The sequence below is a fragment of the Lutra lutra genome, chromosome 2, assembly GCF_902655055.1.
Source record: "Lutra lutra chromosome 2, mLutLut1.2, whole genome shotgun sequence".
Classification (NCBI taxonomy): Eukaryota; Metazoa; Chordata; class Mammalia; order Carnivora; family Mustelidae; genus Lutra; species Lutra lutra.
Window position 1 is genome coordinate 176,582,224 of NC_062279.1, and position 16,354 is coordinate 176,598,577.

The window sequence follows — 16,354 nt, forward strand, 5'->3', positions numbered from 1 at the left end:
CTGGGTTGAGAAGGATTCTGAGGCTGACTCTCGGCTCATCAGGAATTTTTTCCATGCTTAGTTAGGGATGCCTATGGGCCCCCGAGTTCTCTCTGCTATAATAAAACCTAGTACATAAGACTATTTAGAGAACCATTTTACTTGATTTTTGGTTGGGGAATTATTAAAATATAGAATTACCTATAGATTTTTCAATACATATTAGAAAGGTTAATAAGGACCATATTATGCAAAGTTAGAGAAAGAAGAGGGCAGGCAGATGTCTTATCCACTCTTAGAGATGCCATGCTTGGCACGTAGTAGAAGCTCAGTCAATATTTTTCTGAACTGAAAATAATTATGTTACACTGAAATTCTTCCCAGGAACCCAGGGGGGATTTGGGTAAAATTAAACCAAGTGGAACTTGAGTAGTGTTAAGGCTCTGTTCACAAGTTGCCTGTATTTTTGCATATATTTCATGGCATTTATATTAAATTCATAAATAAAATATTCCTCTGTTTGTGTGAACTCAAAAAAGCATTTTTAAAATAACAGCAAAAATGTCCTGCTGCCCTCTTATATATTTATCAGTAATTTGGCTGATTCCTTGGCTCCTTAAGACTTAATGCAAGAACTCTGCAGCTTGGCAAGTTAGAGACAACTCCCGCGGTCCAGCCAGTCAGACCCAGACCAGACCTTGGTGATGTGTGTGTGTGGGATCTCACTGACCCAAACAAAACCATTCTGACCCCTCAGCCTCTTGCCATGAAATCATGCCCATTCACCTTGTCAGGAGGTGTGTGTCATACTTTCCCTGCACGCTTTGGGAGACTCTGTGTTGGAAATGACCTCATTACTACATGTTGGATGACCCAGGGATGGTAACCGAGATTCGAATGCTGGACAGCAGGGCCATGGAAGAAAAAGACCTTGGGTAGTACCAAGAACATAAATGTGCCTAATACAGGGTAGCGGTTGTTATTGTTATTTTGATGTTAAGCCCCAAGTCACTGGATGTTAGTAGGTGAAATCATACATTGCATTAAATCTTGCAGATTAAATTGATGTTTGCACAAGCATGTGAGCGTGCATATCTAATAGCACAGTATTGCGGATTACCCACTGCTACATGTCATTGCTGGAATATTCTCCAGAATCTCAAGCCAAGAATTTCTAAAGTTATACCCCTATTAATACAGGATATGAAAATAGTCCACTTCAGTCCCTTTGGAATGTTTTTTGAAGATTTATTCCTTCTTTTTTTTTTTTTTTTAAGATTTTGAAGATTTATTCCTTCTTGGATGTCCTTAGGAGTCCCACTGTATGCATTGGGTCGGGATTGAGTATTTTGTAAAAGGAGATCAAAATATCTAATCGCACTATTTTTGCCGTTAGATTCCAGCTCCCTAAGGATGGGGCCCACCTCTGTCACGTTTGCCATGGAACCCTGAATGACTGAGACCTAGTAGGCCCTCAGCTCGTGTTTCTTATTGTTGGATGGTTGTGGGGAACTTAGGAAAGACTTCAAACAAGTGGTGATTTTGAGGCTGGCTTTGCACGTTGACTCTAATTTTAATTTGTGGAGTTGAGGGAGAAGGAGGTCTGGGCTGAGGGAAGTTGCATCTTATTTCCCTGACAAGGTTATCATTGGGCTTAAATTAGAGCAGGTAGGTGTGTCTGGGGGGTTCAGTTGGCTAAGCGTCTGACTTCGGCTCAGGTCAAGAGATCAGGGTCCTGGGATTGAGCCCCAGTGTGGGGTCCTATCTCAGCAGGGAGTCTGCTTATCCCTCTACCTTCCCCCCCAACCCCGCCCCCACTGGTACACACACCCTCTCTTACACAAATAAATAAAATCTTTCAAAATTATATATATATATATATATATATACATATATATATATATATATATACACATATGTATATATATATATATAAACATACCTATGAAACACTTTATAGAGCTGTGCATTTTTGCAACAATGGACTGGTAAGACTAGAAAACTAGGATGAGATCATCTATAAATGGTATTTAATCCTCTTTACAGATGATGAAACTGAGAAGCCAAAAGGTAAATTCATTTGCCCAAGCTTGCCACCAGTGGTGAGCAGCAGAGCCAGGATTTGTACTCAGGACTGGCTAGCTCAAAGTCCATAAGGGTAATCACTAAACCGTACTACCTCTCATGCAAATATCTTGAAATGCCAGGACAAGGAATTTGTACTTGATGTGATGAACGCCCTGGGCAGGCTGGGACTGGGGTGAAGACAATGAACCACCTTGGGCACAATATTTTAAAAACCCAGTAATCAAGATCAATAATATTAATTTTTAAAAAGATCTTATTTATTTATTTGACAGAGAGAGCACAAGCAGGGGGAGTGGCAGGCAGAGGGAAAAGCAGGCTCCCCAGTGAGCAAGGAGCCAGATGTGGGACTCGATCCCAGGACCCTAGGATCATGACCCGGGCCGCAGGCAGGGGCCCAATTGACTGAGCCACCCAGGCATCCCAAGATCAATAATACTATAATGTGATATTAAAAAAAAATTAAATCAGCAAAGTACAGCCCCCAGTACCTTCTTTGATATTTTTTTAATAAAGTGTAACTGAAACTAGGGGCAGAATTAAGGTAAGACAAGTGAGGCAGAGTTGTACAAATACAGGGTTGAAGACTATTCTTTATTTAAAATTTTTATATTTTGTTCATCATTTTGTTCAGCATTAATTTTGATTTAAAAATGTTGCATTGGGGGCGCCTGGGTGGCTCAGTGGGTTAAAGCCTCTGCCTTCGGCTCAGGTTGGGCTTCAGCCTGCGTCGGGCTCTCTGCTCTGCGGGGAGTCTGCTTCCTCCTCTCTCTCTCTCTGCCTGCCCTTCTGCCTACTTGTGATCTCTGTCAAATAAATAAATAAAATTTTTAAAAAATGTTGCATTATAAAATTTATTTTGATTATGAGTGTTTTGTGGACCCCTGAAAATTGGCACCCAGGGTAGCCTTTTACCTGTTTCACCCTCATTCCAGCCCAGTTGGGAGTTTGCTTTCAAAAAAAGTATTCTAGCAGTGATGTGTGGTGACGTAGGGTGGGGAGCTGTAAAAATATAGCCAAGAATGGATCAAAAGTGCTCAAATGACTGTGTTTTAAAGCTTTTTGAAACAGTTCCGTTCTGTGTGGTTAGGTCATCAAACATACCCACTTCGATCTCTTTGGTTCATTTTGCCTTTTTTTTTTTAAGATTTTTATTTATTTATTTGACAGAGACAGAGAGCACAAGTAGGCAGAGAGGCGGCAGAGTTGGCGGGGGCGGGGGGAGCAGGCCCCCTGCTGAGCAGAGAGCCTGATGCGGGGCTTGATCCCAGTACCCTGAGATCATGACCTGAGCCGAAGGGAGAGGCTTAACCCGTTGAGCCACCCAGGCGCCCCTCATTTTGCTTTTGAATCTTAGCTTTGTTTGTCAATTTCATTTGCTTTATAATTATGTAAACAATTTACATCGTTCCAAAATCAAATCTATACAAGATAGAGAAATCTAGCTTCTACTTCTATACCCTCCACCCTGGTCTTGACCTACCACTCTAAGTAACCACGAAGAAATATTTAGCCCTCAAAATAACAACCACCACCACAATGATAATAATGAATCAGGACCCAAATGAAGAAATCCGGCGGGAAGACAGAAAAATAGGGAGAGACTTTTCAGAACCAGACTCTGTGTGACTTGGCAATTGACTACATGGTGAGACAAGGACAAGGACCCTAAGACTTGGAGAAGATGACTCCTGGGGCTCCTGGGTGGCTCAGTCGTTAAGCCTCTGCCTTCAGCTTGGGTTATGATTACAGGGTCCTGGAATCAAGCCCCGCATCTGCCTCCCCCTCTGCTTCCCTCTCCCACTATGCCTCCCCCCCACCCCGTGCTCTAGCGCACGCGCTCTCTCTCTCTCTCTGTGTCAAATAAATAAATAAAATCTTTAAAAAAAAAAAATTACTCCTGAGTTCCGGAACTGTGCCTCTCTCATCAGATCAGGGGCATCAGGAGAAAAGCCTGGTTTGGGGAGGGGGTGATGTCAGTGTCAGGTTTGCAATCTGTGACAGCCAGCGTGCACTGGCATTTTTTGTCCTTTTTGTTGGGCCATTGACCTTGTTATATAGCACCCTCAGAGTATAAAACATTTGAAATAATTGGGCCCATGATTAGAACTTAGAAATCGTTTCATTATAGATTTTTCACGATATACTTTCATTATTTTCATAATAAGGTTTTGGTGTTTTGAGGCTAAAATGACCACAACGTCAGTTTCTCCTCCTTTTCGTGGAGGAGACTAAAGACAGGATTTATTTATTTGCTTAATATTTAGATTTTCTTCTTTTGATGTCATATCAGGCATCTGAAATGCAAAATATCTTTCATCTCTCTGGGGGGTCTTCTGCCTTCGTAAACACTCACTCAGCTACTATATTAGCTAATTTTTCTTTCTTGAAATCCCCTCATACCTGAATTATTTAAACTGATCTTCTCTGAACTCCCTGTAAGTATTTGGCTATTTCATAAAGCAGGGCACTTGAGAATGTGTCCATTTACTAGAAATGTCTTTGGAAGGCCTTTCAGTCCATTGTGTGCTACAATACCCTATTGTGTATGTGTAACCCAAACTAGTTTCGGGCTATTTTTACCACACACGCTCTCCCTAGTTCGAGCATTTTAATTAAATCAGAGGAACAACCAATCACTAACTTAGTAACCATTCACTGAAAACAGACAGATTGTGTCTGTAGATAGAGCCTCAATCTTTTTGTTAACACAGCCATTTTGGTTTTCTCCACTTAATCTCATTAAGGGTGCCCCCCTCCCTCCACCTGACTTACGACTTTCTAGGTTTCCCTGGCCCTTTGAATATTTAGGTTTCCAATTACATGTCCCCAGATGCATTTGTCCTGACTCAATTCTTTGTGTTCTTTCTCTTCCAAGTATTTAATATATTTTGATCTGTTGTATTTTTCATTTGTCCTAACTAGTTTTTCTACTGGTTTCCAGTTTAGGGTCTTATCGTTTTGGTAGTAGGTATGCTTACCATCTGTGTGTGTGAGGCATTATAATATCCTTATCTTGGCTTCCTTTCATCTTTCCCTCATCCTGAGGATGGACGAAGGCCTTGTGTCTAATAAGTCATTTGCATCAGCATGTCCCAAATGACCAAGAGATGAGGATCGGAGAGATTAGCATGGTAATCTCATTCTGATGGATAAAATTAGCAAAGATATTCCCCACAAATGGAGAGCTGCCATTGGCGGACTGCTGTGCTTAGAATCAATTACTAAATTACTTTGAGCTCTAAGTTGACATTAACAGAAAAAAATTGCCATCGACCGAAGGGAAATAAGATAAAAAATATGCGATCATTAAATCTCTCGCTACTATTCACAAATGTGACTCACAAGAATGGTACACAAAATAGGGCAGAATTTAATTTCTAACAGTGCCCCCTGTCAACATTTCATCCTAAGCTTCTCTGTGGCCGTTCCCATTCAGTCTTTGTAAAGGAATGAGAAGCAGGAAGGGGAGGAGAAAACAGGTAAGGAGAAGAGGTCTGGTTCAATTCCTCCACTTTTCTCCAGGGCTCGGCAGCTAGCTAAGCAGACCCAAGGGCGATTTCTGGTTCCACAGCCACCCATCATGCCAAGAGGGGACTGGTGGGCTGCCCCTTTGTGTCTGAAGGAGAACCACACCATAGATGGCCTGTTGACATTCTGAACGCCTTCTGATCCGCATGGACAGTAACAATGTGAAGCTCGCTCTCTCTCCCCCCACCCATTTGTACCGGCCCAGCAACCAGGAAAAGAGTAACTATAAACATTTCCTCGGACCATCACTGATACTAACAGCTCTTCTGGAAGGTGGTTAACTCACACAGAATTTCTTATTAATATAAAACACCTACATTAAGAAAAGCCTTTCCCCTTTCAGAAGCTCATCCTTGTCATAATGGAGAGACAATGCCGATGACGGTTACAAACAAGGAAATCAGTTCATGTAAGGGAGAAGCTTTAAGATCGCTTTTTTTAGCCAGAGCCTGGGGAATCCCAGTGGCATAGTAATTGTTAATATTATTAGCACAGTATACATATCAGCTGTCGAGATATTATGAGGACTTGAATTCAATCTCTGTTGGGGGAGTCAGGGTCAACATCATTAACTATAGATCTTGTCTCGGTTTCCATATAGGTGCCTCAGGGCAAGTGTCTGCCAGATCCATCTCTATAGATGGGCATAACCATAGGACATACAAGAGGCCCATCACACACACCAGTAATAGACAACAAGCTTTTGTTTATCTGAAGGTTTACTGGAATTAACTGATTAGTGTCAACTTGACACAATAACTTTTGTCTACAATGCAGTAGATCATTTTGATGGTTTTATTGATGGAGTGTGTTGCCTGATGTAAATTACAAGAGAAGTCAGATTTAGATAAAGTCTGGCACATTTTTCTTGAGCGGAAACTGGAAAAGCTGTTTGTAAATGCACCCTTGACAGGACACCTTCTGCAGTCTTATGGATATTACAATAGTAATTGTGATATTAATAATAATAATAACGAGGGAGAGTTGTAATTGAAACGTATGCAATTTGGTGGTTGGCAAATGCATCTTTAAGAGGACACATTTGGTGCTTTTACAGATATTACAACAAAATTGTGATATTAATAACAATGATTCGAAGGGAGATTTGTAAGTGAAATATAAGCAATCCATTCTTAAATTAAACTTGGAACACAAAACCATTAAAGGGAAATTAGAAAATAAGGCGAGGTTGTTAAGGGTGACACAATTTGCATGTAAAAATTGCCTGTGAAAATGGCAGAGAAATTAAATGGGAGCAAGTTGGAGTTTATATATCTACATGGAATTTTAAATAACTGTAAACAAATTTTATTCAAAAGCTAAATTCTAATTTGGGAGAAAAATTAAAAATGGATGCTGAGCTCAGAGGGATTATTTGTGGTAAACATCAGCCTAGCAATCAAGCACACTGTAGGCACAGTCAATTTTGAGATTTAGGCAAACCCAATCACTTCCAGAATAATTAAACGGGGATGTTACTGGTGATTTAAAATCCCCTAAATCAAACAGTGTCTAGAAACGATGCAGCACTTTAACTTTCTTTTCAGTTTTGTCCTAAAATTCCATATTTAAATATTAATATTGGCGGTTTTCTGAACCCACAGTCTGAAAAAAGAAATGGCTTGTTACGGTCACAGAAGAAATGACAGGGTTTACCCTTGAAAGTAGAGACAGGGAGCATCTGGGAATTGAGGAACTTTTTAAAAGAATAAGTAGAGGAAGCTGTCGCTTAGTAAACAGGTGCCATTTAACTCCCACAAGACTTCCGGCTTATTGGGACGTAACTTCTCTTCTTCCAAAATAATGTGTTTTATTAAAATACAAGACACACTGTGAACTGCAACATTCTGAGAGTCTCATGGATGGCGTCTCCGAAAGGCTGCAAGCAGCCATTCCCATCTAGTTCTAGGAGAGAACTGTTCTTTAGTCTTTGTGAGAGAATAGACTGCCATCTTGTCCCTAGGTCATATGTCTTTTCATTCTCTTTCTTTCTTTCAAATTGCTCTAAACCCTCTGCAATTATGCTGTATCACAAACAACTATGGTGCAGATTACAGAGTAGTGTTAATTCGTTGGCAATTACGGGTCACACTTTCTTCCCACAGTCACACTTTCCTCTTCTGGGCTCCTAAGACGAAAAAGAAAGTGGTAATGCCAACGGAATTTCTTGTCCTGAGAAAGGAATATTGAATTCTCTCCCCTGCAAACGCTGGGCTAGCTTCTGTACACATGCCTTTACATACTCAGGAACAAAAAAGTCACAAATGGTTCCTGTGCCTTCTGCACACTTATCTTCAGCTAGATTCTCCAGCTAGAACAGAAGGTCGCCTGAGGGTCACCTCCGGCCCCAGGATCCTTCAAACAAAAAGGATCCATCTCCTTTCTCCAAACCAGAACCTACAAGAACAAAAACTTGGGGGAGGGGGATGGGAAGGGAAGGTTGGTAAACTAATCCATCTAGGCATAAATGAACCCATTTAGCTAAGTAGAAGAGACGACATCAAAATGGGGATGTTTTTAAAACAGAAGAGAAAAAGGTATTTCCTCTGGATACTAAGGCTGGCCATATCAATATCAGGAAATACGGACGGATCGGCAAACACCATCATTCAATTTTATTCAATTCTTTCAGCAAGTCTGTAAATTAGGGATCACTATCACCATTTTATAAGACAGGAAAATTGAGGTTCTGCCTGGTGAAGTAACATAAGTCAAAGTTACACAGCTGAATGGCAGGGCTGAATTTAACCCAGAGTTCAAAAAAACTCTGATTTTAACGGTGCCCTTCTACCTCCCCCGCTTATGCCCTCCTGCACTGGGGTTCACTTGGTCACCCACCCCTGCCCCACCAGGGGTGGCCGCAGACTGCCGGGGGTGGGGTAGAGAAGCTGAAGGGTCTTCATTGTTTATGAGGCAGGGTTGGGACTGGGAGGCCAGTGCTCTGCCCCTGGGCAGTGTCTGAAGCAGCAGTCTGCATAGCCTCTTATAATCACTGACAGGGCCAAGGGTTCTGAGAGCAGAAAAGACCCAGTCTCAGGAGGGGGAGGAAGGGAGACAGGAAAAGGAGACTCTTTTTTTTTTTTTTTTAATATTTTCTTTTTTTATTTGACAAAGAGAGAAAGCACAACTCAGGGGAGCAGCAGGCAGAGGGAGAAGGAGAAGCAGGCTCCTGGCTGAGCAGGAAGCCTAAGGTGGGATTCCATCCAGGACCCAAGGATCATGACCCGAGCCAAAAGCAAATACTCAACTGACAGAGCCACCCAGATGCCCCAAGGAGTCTCTTTTTTACCCTGCATGAGTCATCCTCCAGATTCTTCACAGGAGAGAGGGAGAGATGATAGCAGTACATCAGAGTTTGAGAATATTTCCCACCTATGCCCAACCTCTGATGGTCAAAGCCCTGTGATATGTCAGGTATTTTGGATAATAAGGACAGTTCTTCCCAGTGAAGTGTCCGGACAGGCAAAGCCCAGATATAAGAAAATGTAAAATTCTAGAACCTTCCCTTTCCTTCTTCTGTACCTCTCTTGCTCATTGTTCTTATTACTTCCTGGGACCCAAATGTTGAGTCCTAGCAAGTTGCAAGTCTCTTAGCATTCAGCTTCCATCTGGTCCTTTTATCCTAGCAGGTTCTTCTCATTCCCCCCTCTCACTCCTGGGACTCCACAACAGGACACTCTTCCTGACTCTCTGAATTTCAAATTTTGAGCATCTCTGCTCTGATACTCTGTACAACCCATGAGTTCAACAGGAAGTAGCAAGAAGGGGGTAAATTATGGTATACCCACCGAGAATATTATTTAGACATTTCAAATGATAATGCTGAAGGTAACAGAACACTTTGGGTGAAGGCTTGTAATCTGAAGTTAACTATAGAGAACAATATACAAAATTACCTAAACTTGGATAATAGCTTATCAAGGTGGTGGAAGCATGCAATTGGGACTCAGGCAGATGTAGACTAGAATCTGCCACTTAGAAGCCGTGCGACTTTGGGCCCATCATTTCACCTCCCTAATCCTTTATTTTTTTTTTCATCCATAAAATAAGAATAGTCATAGTCCACACAAAGTTGTTATGAAGATTCAATGAGGTAATACCTGTTTGAGGCTTAGCATAGCACTGTGCCTATTTTAAGCCTATAAAGTGTGGTACCTATTATAATTAGAAGGAAAGTTGAATTGGAATGGGAGATGAAGTTCTCTAAAATGTAGTATAAAAACAATTGAAGGTAGAATAAAAAAATCTCAAGAGATTTCTGGTGGGACCAAGCTACGGGACCACTGACCCTTGGAGCCTGGAAATGAGAAGCCAGGGCAGGGGCCGCTCCCTTGGGATCAGCCTGGTCAGCCTTCTGGATCCATTCACATGAGCTCTTCTTGGACTGGGGATCATCACATGGGCAAAACAGGAGCCTGTGATTCTTGACACATTCAGGATCTACTTATATTCACTGCTTGTTTCAAATTCAGTATTTTAGAGGATCCAATTAAGTAAAACAACCATGAAAAAAATCGACATGGCAGGGCATCTGGGTGGCTCATTCTGTTAGCTTCTGCCTTTGGCTCAGGTCATAATCTCAGGGTCCTGGGATCCAGCCCCATGTTGGGCTCCCTGCTCCATGGGGAGTCTGCTTCTCCTTCTCCCTATGACCCTCCTCAAACTCGCTTTTGCTCTCTCTTTTTCTCTCTCTCAAATAAAAAAAATTTAAAAAAAAATCTACCTGGCAATTATAATCCCCCATGGGGACAAGAATGCATTAACATTCATGATGATAGGTCACTCACCCACAAGACTCTGTACTGAGCACGCCTCTGTACCAGGCACTGTGTTCCCTGCTAGGGTCTTGGAAATAGACCAGGCAGACATAGCCCTGCCTCATGCTGCTTACCCACCTAGTATGTTGTGCAGCAAGCCTCACAAGGGGCAATGTCTGGGTAGTCAAAATGTACATGATTTGCTTCTTTGTGTTATTCCATGCTTTCCCATATTTCTATATTAAGAATGTATTATTTTGTTTTCAGGGGGAAAATATTCTTTCAAAACCTACCTACTGGAGCACCTGGATGGCTCAGTGGGTTAAGACCTCTGCCTTCAGCTCAGGTCATGATCCCAGGGTCCTGGGATCGAGTCCTGCATCGGGCTTTCTGCTGGGTGGGGAGCCTGTTTTCCCTTCTCTCTCTGCCTGCCTCTCTGCCTACTTGTGATCTCTGTCTGTCAAAAACAAAACAAAACAAACAAACAAACAAACAAAAAACAACCTACCTACTACCTAAGAACCAGTTCAAGCAAATTTTTAAATTTTCAGTTGATGGGTGGGTATCAGGTAAGCTAACTTCAGGGGCTCCTGCATTTCTTATGATGGTGGGATCAGCTCTGTGTGGTTCCAACAGTCAGCCTCCTTCAGCATTGGGATCCTGTACTTGGCAGGAAGGTAGGAGCAGCAAGTTTTGATTTTCCTTTCTTCCTCTCTGCTTAAAATGCATTCAGAAGCCCAGAGGATGTGGTTTGGGTTACTTTCAAACAAGGTCATTTTTAAGAATTGACTTCCTTTAGAAATGCATTTCCATAACTTAAAATTATTGCTGGGACACCTGGGTGGCTCAGTTGGTTAAGCATTTGCCTTACGCTCAGGTCATGATCTCAGGGTCCTGGGATCGAGTCTAGCATCTACTTCTCCCTCTGCCACCCTCCCACCCCACCCAACTTGTGCTCTCTGGCTCTCTATATATTTCTGTCAAATAAATAAATAAAATCTTGAAAGAAATTATTGCTGTGTTTCTTGATCTGCTCTGTTGTGCTAAGCACTTTGTATAATTTTCTCATTTAAACTCCACAGCAAACCTCAGGAAAAGTATCATTATCATTAAATAAATTGTCCATAATTATAGAATACTAAGTGCCAGGGCCAGATTCACATGCTGAAAACCAGCCTCTAAAACCTGGACTTTTCACCACGGTCCTTCGGCACATCCTGAAATACTTATTGCTTACCAAGTGAAATGGGTTTTGGGACTCAACCTCTAAATTCCAGAGAACCAATGACAGGTTTCTTGCTGCTTGAGCCCAAAACAAGTAAAGAATAGTTCCACTTTCCTTGCTGCTCCAAGGCAAACATCAGGTATTTTGCTTATGTAAGATTTCTTTGAAAGTTGCTCCCTGGGATTATGTGGGACCACAAAACTTAGTGACCATTAACAATAATCGTGTGAAAAACAGTGTCATGAGATCTGTGTTCAAATATGGGACAGTTTCTCACAGTGATATCAAAATAGGAGATGAATTGTTACTGATTACTCTTTTGGAGCACTTATTCTGTATTATGTCCTCTCTGAGTGCTTAAGACATGCTACCTTGTTTATGAGGAAACTGAGGCACAGAAGACTTAAGTAGCTTACTCAAGGTCAAGCTCACAAAGAACATGGATTCTGATCTAGACCATCTGGCTCCAGAGCCTATGCTTCTAACCAAGACAACAGTATTGCCTCTCCCGGCCAGCATAGCTCCAGAGGGAAAAGTAAAAGAAAAAAGAATTTTAGTCCTGTACAAGAAAAACCTTCCAGAAGCTTAAAGCATGTCCAAAAACATGGTGAATGCTTAAAATAATGAGCACTCTGCTACTGGAAGTATTGTCAAGGCTAGGTTTACACACTCCAGGATGCTATGCAGGGAATCTCTGCACATGTGAGCGGTTGGAATAGACAGCCTCAAAAGAAAACTCCCTGAGATTGGGAGTTTTCAAATTTTGGGGTTCTTCACACTAGGATCCAGCCTCCTCCTTCAGAGGACTAGTGTGGGACCTCTGTGAATTCCAAATGGGCCCGTATTTACTATGAGGCATCAATCTCATCCTTATCTACCCTTATCAAAATTCAAGACCACACAAGCTTGAAGACCAAGCCAAGACCACACAAACTTGAAGACCAAGCTTGAAGACCGAGCCAAACTTGAAGACTCTGTTCTCACTTCTCTTCCACGAGATGTCCTGCCTCTAAGAACCCTTCAAACTCTGAGGTTCTGCCATTCCCTCTCTAGGATATTCAATGGTAAAACAGACCTGGCATGCAAAATGAGGACCCTCATCACAGTGCACATGAAGTCATCAAATCCTAGGAATCGTGTACTTTTTGCTTCTCTTGGGAGGCACCTGGCTGGCTCCATCAGTTGGGCCTTCTGACTCAACTTTGGCTCAGGTCATGGCTCAGGTCATGATCTCAGGGTACTGAGATGGAGCCCTGTGTCTGGCCCCGTGCTCAGCATGGAGTCTGCTTGGGATTCTCCCTCTCCCTCTGCCCCTTGCCCTACTCGTGTGTGTGTGTCTCTCTCTCTAAAATAAATAAGTGAAATCTTAAAACAAAACAAAACTAAACAAGGCTTCTTTCAAACATATCCAGAATTAATAGTTCCTACCACTTCTGCTCATTACCACCTTGGGCCAAGCAGTCATCTTCTCGCACCTGGAGGATTGCTATGACCTCATCGGTATCTTCTTGCACTCTTGTCCCTTTCATTAATTATCCACAATTCAGTCAGCGTGAAATATACAAATATAATAGACAAATCAAATAAAATATACAAATATAATAGAATATATATTATTATATTATAATGCATAATATAATACATTATATATTATACTAAACATTATATTGTATATACATGTGTATTATAATACACAAATCAAATTTAAATGTACAAATCAAATCATGTCACTCCTCAGTTCAAAAGTCTCCACCTACTTTCTGTTTCCATTAAAATGCAAGACACGCCCCTACCATGGTCCTCAGGACCCTCTTTGACCTGGCTTCCTCCACCCCGACTTCATGTCCTACCACCTGACCCTCACACATTCCGTTCCAACCACTGGCCTTATTCCTCCAACACCCCAAGAATTGCTCCTGCTTCAGGGCTTCGCCTTTGCTCTTCCATCTGCCGGAAATACCCTTCCCTCAGCTAGGTGTGTGACCCACTGCCTCACTTCCCCCAGGTCTCTGCTAAAATGTCACCCTTATCAAATCCCACCATAGGTCCTCAAACACTCTGATTCCATCTTCTAGGAAACGTTTACAGCTATGTGGATATATAGCAACTGGGACGGGGGGCAGGGGGGAGGAAGACAACCTCTGGAGTTGTGTGAAATCCAGCCCGAACCCCAGACGAGGGCTTTTCTGACTTCTCCATATAAAAAAGCAACACCCACAACAGCCCACAGTCCCCCCATCTTCCTCCCTTTGTGTACCCTTCTCTCTACAGCCATTGGATAGAGTGTTCTCTATGTGCTTGTTTGTCCACATTCTCTCGAAGCCTCCACTAGAATGAAAGAAGCCGAGCACTTCCTGTTGTTCAATGTTGAACCCCAGCACGTGCAACAGTGCCTGCCACATAGAAGGTGCTCAGAGAGGATTTGTTCATTGACTGAGTGACTGAAGGAGCCTGTGTCCTCAGGAATGGAGAGTCCAGAGTGGGATGTCACGAGGCAGTCATGGGAAATATGCAGATCAGTAGAGGAGAACAGGAAAAAGGGAGAAAGTCACAGGGTGACATGCACACACGGTATATAAATGGAATGAGTGTGTCCATCTGTGCAAATGACCGAGCAAATTAAAGAAAAGGAAGCTGGAGGGACACTGAACAATCTCGTTGTCCGTGAGCCACGCTGGCCAGCAGTGACAAAGTGCGGTCTGTGGAGACCCCATGAGATGTGACCGCGCTCTAGAGGTGTGTCCATGGTTCTGAACCGAGGCCGTGAACCTGAACGTGAAGGCGGCAGAAGCACAAGAATAAAACTGGTCCTTTTGCATTGTCCCTCCTCAGTCCTTCCCTCCAGCAGCCCCACACACCCATATTAAGGAAAAGGAGAGGAGCTCAAGCTCACAACGTATGAGATTTTCATCCACATGGAGACACGAGCGCAGCGCTCGCGATCTCCTGCGGAGTTGGACTGGTGTGCGCTGAGCTGAGAAGCGCCCTGTGTGGGTGATGAGCACGGGAACGGCTCCGCTCACCGGGATCTCACCGTCTAAAAGGGCATCTGAGCACCTCAGATCAAAGAGAACATTTATGTGCAACACAAGAATAGGGGAGGCAGTTGGATAGAGTCGGGCTCCCAGGTAAGGGACAAACACCAAATTATCTTTGTTCGATTACATACTCCTCCTCCGCGAAAACGCAAACCAGCGGGAAGCATGATTTGGGCCACGTTTGCTCTGATGCGGACCTCTAAGAGAAAAAGGGTTTTCTACTTTAGCCTAAAGCCCCCGAAAGGGCAGTAAGTAAAAGTCACACCGGATAGAGACCTGACTACACATTCCCCCTAGAACATCAACATGCATTGGAGGATTTCCATTTGTTCCTTCGGTGCTTCGTGACCATTTAATCTTCTGCATTTGATGCTCCTCTTCAGGGAAAAAGATGTAAAGTCTCCCAAGGTCACGAGTGATGCAATTTGGGGAAGAACATCTCATCCGTTTCCAAGGCCCATCTATTTTGTTCTTAAATAATTAAAACATTTAATCCCAGAATTCCTTTTCTGCCCCTAAATGTGTCATCTCATTAACTAGGGCTGTGAGCAAGAGCAGCTCATCGAATTGCATTAACAATTTTTATTGTAAAACAATATCAGAACTGCCTGTGATTTACTAGCATCCATTTTCTGTCAGGCATTTGACTTAATGATATTTCCTCCTCGACTTACTTATGCATTTCATTATCTGTTTTTGTGTCCTCGGAAACACAATAAACTACAAGCAACAGGAAAAGATTGGTACGTTTTTCAGAGCATGTTTCATTTTTCATCTTTAATGGGTCTTTTTGCAGGGTTCTTGCAACCGATAGAAAGAGAATGAAACCTCTCCCTGTCTTGCGCCAAAAGCATTGGGTACACTTGAGCAACTTTGGGAAGGAAATGCCTGGCTGCTAATTGGGGAGGAAATGCCTGGCTGCTAATGTCCGGGCGAGAGGGCAGTGGAAGGAAAGGCAGGTGCGAGTGCTCAGAAGAAGAGTGGCTCCCCTCCGGCCACAGACACTGCACTGCGATTGCTACCAGTCTCCTAACTGCCCTCCACTTCCTCCTGTCTGCCTTTCTTTCCTAGGTACACTGATGTTTTGGTTCAATTCTAATTGCATTTGTGTTGTATGCTAAAGCACACATGTACTCTCTGTTTCAATGGGCATTATCTTTGAAGAAAAAAAGCACAATTTTCTCCCTCTCCTCCTTTTAAAATCTTTTCCCCTTTTTAAAAATTTCCTAAGGGTAGAGGGAACTTAGGTCCAGCGCCCTGGGACTTGCTTACCCCACACGTGGCCCTTAGACCATGGACCTCACCTGCAAATGCAGACTCTCAGGCCTCGCCCCAGACCTACTGAGTCAGAATCTCTGGTTTAGCAAGAGCCATTGAAAAATTCGAGTTTAAAAAGCACTGATTTGGGTTCAATTGGGCAGAATAAATAAACTCGAGTGTAAGTTTAGATCTGGATAAATAGTAACCCACAAAAAGGCTTTGCTCTCCTAAGAAGGCAGTAAAGGAAAAGAGAGATTTACACAAATGAAATATTTGTTCCTATCTTCTCTCTTTCTCACACGTTCCCCAAGTTCCCAAACAGAAATACAAAATGTCCCAAGAAAACATTTATAAAAATCTGTCTCATGGGCTTTTTCTTCCTTATCAGAAATTGAGGAGACAGAAGAAAGATTAAAATACTCAGTATAAGGGCACCTGGGTGGCTCAATTGGTTAAGCAACTGCCTTTGGCTTAGGTCA